Genomic DNA, 6,820 nt, shown 5'->3' on the forward strand with positions numbered 1-6,820 from the left:
ATATACATGGAATTTCACCAGTTGTGGTAGTGTGTGCGTGCGTGCGTGCGTTTTGCTACTAGCTTGGTGGTCAGTGGGGCCGAACAGCAGCGCACATCATCCTCCAGGGGGCAGTAGATAGCTCGGTACCAGATGGGTCCCAGAACACCGCAAGTGTCTTGGATTTGGACTCTTTGGTCTGACCTCTTTGACCCCTGACCACCAGGGATCAAGGGTCACAGAGGCACGCAAGCCTCCATGCCACGACAAGGCAGAGTCCATGTGGAGGGAGGTTTTTTATTTAACCCATTTTAACCATCAATCTTATGCTTTGGCTATTCAAAAATAGCAGATCTACAAGCTTGTAGATCTGCTATTTTTTTTAAATCATGACAATTATGTCTTTTTTTTAAATTATATTTTGTGCCAGGTGGCCCCCATAAGAAAGATTTGTGTGTTCTAACTTAGATCCATCTAAAAAGATGTCACAGACAGAAATATCCCCCCCCCCCCCCCCCCCCCCCCCACACACACACACACACACACACAGTTAGACATCTGATTCAGAGCCCACATACATCATGCACAACCAACACACACAAAGGCAGGGTATGCAAGTACATAGACACACATACAGTATGTGAAGTCTAGATATAAATACTATGAAGACAGAGAAACCGTCTCTGTTACCCGGCCCCTTTCACCGGCCACACCATGTAGAAGCAAGGCAGTAGATTGACTCCTGTACTCTGTACAAATAAATTTACTTGAGGAACAACTGGTCTGGACCTTTCAACTTCATGCTTCACAGTACTTGTAAGATATACTACATAAATGGCGAACCAGCCAGGACGTGCTTAGTTTGGTCTTTTTCAGACAACAGTGGTGGACACTGGGTGTCTGTGACCGGGCCACGCGTAAAGAACAGGCTGTGGTTTTCTTTTTTGGGAGGAATATTTTAGCTAATAAGCTCATCCGGACCAGATGCAGACCATCTTCTTTACGCAGAGGAGACCACCGGAGGAGCAGGCTATGGAAAATCCACAAGACCTGATTTTCAACAGATCTACGATGGAACAGCATCAACCCTGTGATGACACTAGAACTCACACTCACAACATCAACCCTGTGATGACACTAGAACTCACACTCACAACATCAACCCTGTGATGACACTAGAACTCAACCTCACAACATCAACCCTGTGATGACACTAGAACTCAACCTCACAACATAAACCCTGTGATGACACTAGAACTCAACCTCACAACATCAACCCTGTGATGACACTAGAACTCAACCTCACAACATAAACCCTGTGATGACACTAGAACTCAACCTCACAACATAAACCCTGTGATGACACTAGAACTCAACCTCACAACATAAACCCTGTGATGACACTAGAACTCAACCTCACAACATAAACCCTGTGATGACACTAGAACTCAACTGAGGTGTTTTTACTTTTCTGGAGTATTTCCAGTTTTCAGTACTTTCACTTCTACTCCACTACATCTCAGAAGCAAATATTGTACTTTTACTCCACTACAATTCTTTGAAAACTTCAGTTACTAATTACTTTTTAGACTTTGATTATTATCGCAAAACACATTAACCAACACAATGTGTCGTGATGCAACGCATTGTGAGCTGGTAGATCTGTTATTTTAATTTGTGACTTTTACTTGCAACAGAGTATTTCTACATTGCAGTACTGATACTTTTACTTAAGTAAAACATGTGAGTACTTTTTCCACCACTGCACACTAACATACATGGATGTACTCACGAATGATGCAGGAGCGCAGAGTACCAACGAACTGGGCCAGTTGTATGGAGACCCTGGATGACTGGAAGCGACGATGGAGGGCTTGTCTGAGGACCACCTAGAGAGACCATAGCTCACTGTGTTAAAACCATTAAGACCAGGAACACATCTGTGTCATTTTTAGATGTCTTTGGCTATTAAAAAAATAGCAGATATACAAGCTCATAGCACGGCCCAGAGTACCATGCTATGAGCTTGTAGATCTGCTTTTTTTTTTTTTTAAATCATGAAAATATTTTTTACTCAAATATATATATATATATATATATATATATATATATATATATATATATATATATATATATATATATATGTATGTATGTATGTATGTATGTATGTATGTATGTATGTATGTATGTATGTATGTATGTATGTATGTATGTATGTATGTATGTATGTATATATGTATATATATATATATATATATATATATATATATATATATATATATACATATATATATACACACATATATATACACATATATATATATATATATATATATATATATATATATATATATATATATATATATATATATATATATATATATATATATATATATATATTTAAGCATACACTTTTAACTACTAGACCTTTTGATTAGATACATAGACACCTTTAAGTGCAATCAGCAGCTTGAAGACACACTGAACTATTAGACTGATTTACAGGTTGAAGACACACTGGACTATTATACTGATTTACAGGTTGAAGACACACTGAACTATTATACTGATTTACAGGTTGAAGACACACTGGACTATTAGACTGATTTACAGGTTGAAGACACACTGAACTATTAGACTGATTTACAGGTTGAAGACACACTGAACTATTAGACTGATTTACAGGTTGAAGACACACTGAACTATTATACTGATTTACAGGTTGAAGACACACTGGACTATTATACTGATTTACAGGTTGAAGACACACTGGACTATTAGACTGATTTACAGGTGAAGACACACTGGACTATTATACTGATTTACAGGTTGAAGACACACTGAACTATTATACTGATTTACAGGTTGAAGACACACTGGACTATTAGACTGATTTACAGGTTGAAGACACACTGGACTATTATACTGATTTACAGGTTGAAGACACACTGAACTATTATACTGATTTACAGGTTGAAGACACACTGGACTATTAGACTGATTTACAGGTTGAAGACACACTGGACTATTAGACTGATTTACAGGTTGAAGACACACTGGACTATTAGACTGATTTACAGGTTGAAGACACACTGGACTATTAGACTGATTTACAGGTTGAAGACACACTGGACTATTAGACTGATTTACAGGTTGAAGACACACTGAACTATTATACTGATTTACAGGTTGAAGACACACTGGACTATTAGACTGATTTACAGGTTGAAGACACACTGGACTATTAGACTGATTTACAGGTTGAAGACACACTGGACTATTAGACTGATTTACAGGTTGAAGACACACTGAACTATTAGACTGATTTACAGGTTGAAGACACACTGGACTATTAGACTGATTTACAGGTTGAAGACACACTGGACTATTAGACTGATTTACAGGTTGAAGACACACTGGACTATTATACTGATTTACAGGTTGAAGACACACTGGACTATTATACTGATTTACAGGTTGAAGACACACTGGACTATTAGACTGATTTACAGGTTGAAGACACACTGGACTATTAGACTGATTTACAGGTTGAAGACACACTGAACTATTATACTGATTTACAGGTTGAAGACACACTGAACTATTAGACTGATTTACAGGTTGAAGACACACTGAACTATTAGACTGATTTACAGGTTGAAGACACACTGGACTATTATACTTTTGTAAAAAAGAAGAAAATAACGCATGAATTATTCACAAATGAATGATTTAACTACAGCTTTTAACTGCAATAGAAATAATCCTATGAACCTTTTATTACAATGTATTTAGGGCTAGATAAATTAGTGATACAACTCATGGTTAAATGGGGAAATATATTAAAATGGTGTGGAAAATAGCTGATCTACAAGCTCACAATGTGCGACACATTGTGAGCTTGTAGATCTGCTATTTTCAAAAGATTTGTATTCATTTTACGCATCTGAAAACTTGTGAAATGGGACATTCTGCATAATGAGTACTTTTGGTACATTTTGATACCAATATTTTTACTCAAGTAAATTTGGAATTCTGGACTTTTACTTGTAACAGAGTATTTCTATAGTGCAGCATTGATACTTTTACTTAAGTAGTAGTTTCCACCACTGGTTAGCATTAGCACACAACACAAGCATTATTTCACAACAACACTAAACTGACAATTTTGCATGCTAATTCTGGCATAACCCCCCCCCATTGGGAGGGGTGGTTTATAGCATCCCCCCCCCCCCCCCCCCCAGGGGCCCCCCACTAATTAATTAATATTTATATATATATGTATCTCTAAGTATCTGTCTAAGAACATGACATAATGCAGAAAATACATGGCCTACATGAAATAATGCAGCACAGACATTAACTCCATTGTTATGGAAATAATAATAATCCTAAATTACAAATGTGTCACTTTCATTAAAATGGCAGACAGTGAGAAAAGTATTCCACATAAAAGTATCAAAGCTGTAATAATATGTGTGAAGTCAGACTGGTAATCAATAGCCTACTTAAAGTAACAAAAGTAAACATACCCATTGAGCAGAATGTCAAGTAAATTTATATTCAAAAATAGGAGATCTATGGTCCATCGTACACTCAGAGTTGCAGACCTGTAAGGGTCCATTTGGTTCCATCTGTACACAGACTTTCAGACATGTAAAGGTCCATTTTGGTTCCATGTGTTACCGCTGTAGTTTGTCCTGGTGTATGTGTTTCTAGTTAACATGCCACAGACTCAGAGCCATATCAAAGCTACTGGACAAAAGTAAACATACCCATTGAGCAGAATGTCAAGTAAAAAATAGGAGATCTATAATGGTCCATTTGTACTGGCCCAGTTTTAGCATTACTGTAGCTATAGAAATGTGTTGACGAAATGTGTTGACCTAATAATAATAATAGATCCCTGTTGTATGAGGTACCAAAGACAAAATGAGCTTTGAAAAGCTCATCAAAATGCCAACGAAGCACACGTGCGCAAGGAAACCGGGGTTTAAGTCTGCCTTCACCGCTCCACTTCCGGGTGGTGAGACTACATTTTCATTGCCACTAACAATATTTCTACACGGAACACTAACACCACTTCTCCCAGAGAACATGGATCGTTTTGGTTATAAGCCCACTTGTTTCTATGATGAAAGAGTAAGTTCAAATGTGAATATCTTTCCATGGTTTTGTCTGCTCCGCGGACGCTATTGTTAAATTAGTTTCGGTTAGTTTCCAGCAGGGAAGATCGACGGACACGTGAATCCCGCCCACTACATTTGATTGGGTAAAGCGCGGCCTGCTTCCTGATCTGAAGGCACGCCCACTCCCACACAGTGTGTACACGTTCTGACGAACCTTCAGGACAGATTCCAACGCAGTGCAGAATCTGTTCTTGAGAGATTAACGTTCGTCTGACTTGACAAGTGTTAAGCTTTGACGGAGGTACTGGGCTTGCGCTGCCGTTTTGAACTGATACAGACATAAGGAAGGCTTTACAAGCTGCTTCTTGTATTTTTACACGTCAGTTAGAGACAAGTAGGGAACTGCAACACATGTGACAAAAGTCAGCGGGTGTTTTTGTTTCATATCGCGGGTGGGATGCAAGCAGCCATGCTCGTCATCAACTCCACTTTCTCACAAACGTATCTCTTCACACTAGATTCCAAACGTGATTTTGCAACCCGGTGATTTATAACTAGTTGCGTGCCCGTGTCTTCAGTATTATGTGAGCTTGTAGATTAGCTGTTTTCGCCGTGTCGCAGGTTCAGTGTGTGTGTGGGAGAGAGGGAGACGGAGCGCTCTGGCCACGCTCAAGTGTCTAAAGACGGCTATCTCGTGTTGTGTTTTATACCAAACAAAAAACGGTTGCATCCCCACTCAAAATGCGCACCTGCCCGTCGGGCAACCAGATAGCAAACTTTACCTGCCCTACCATTTTATTTACCTGCCCCGGGCAGTCGGGCAGGCGTTAGTGTCAACCCCTGGGTGACTTACAAGGGATTGCACGTTTGTCAATCACAATGACGTACTTGTGAATCACACTCTTCTGGATACCCACAGCAAGCAGATAGGGTTGAAGGCTCTCTGTGATGCTGTCCAGATGCCCCTGGACACTGGTCCCAGTCTGTGAAAAGAGAATGTTATTAGTCTTGCTATTAAAATTAGTCACCGTTTGCAAACAGTTTAGAGCCGGATCGCAATGGGATGTTTTGGTCACGATTAGGTAGCCTCCAGAATCACTTTTATTGCCACAATATGCAAGATGAACCATAAGGACATTTTCTGCTGTATAATTTATATTCTGCAAAATGTAAAGGACCCCCCAAAATGATATGAATTTGGCCGCGGACCCCCATCTCAAAATATTTTGTTCCATGGACCCCCAGAAGCAAAGATTTGAGTTATTGTTCGCTTTAAAATAATATATATATTCAAAAAATAGCAGATCTACAAGCTCATAGCGCGGCACTCGGTGCCGCACTATGAGCTTGTATATCTGCTATTTTTGAATAGTCAAAGTGTAAAATAATGCTTTTTAGCTCAAATGAAAAAGTGACACAGACGCTTCCTCAGGTCTTAGTGGGTTAATGCAAGGCAGTTGAAGAGCCACATACATACATACATACAGCCACATATACAATGGCCTCACGACACTGGGTTTCTGTGGTTAGCTGGTTTTCCTCACAGACGGGAGCTCTGTCGCCAGCATTTGGACCACCTGTAACAGTGTAGAAACCACATATACTGCTGCAATACTTTCCAGTGATATGCATTTACTATAAGGATCCATCTTCACAGTTGCTAGACAGTGGACTGGGGGAAACATGACATGTTGCACTGGTTCTTCCTGTGT

This window comes from Gymnoscopelus microlampas (genome assembly GCF_963454915.1).
Source record: "Gymnoscopelus microlampas genome assembly, chromosome: 20".
NCBI classification, from domain to species: Eukaryota; Metazoa; Chordata; class Actinopteri; order Myctophiformes; family Myctophidae; genus Gymnoscopelus; species Gymnoscopelus microlampas.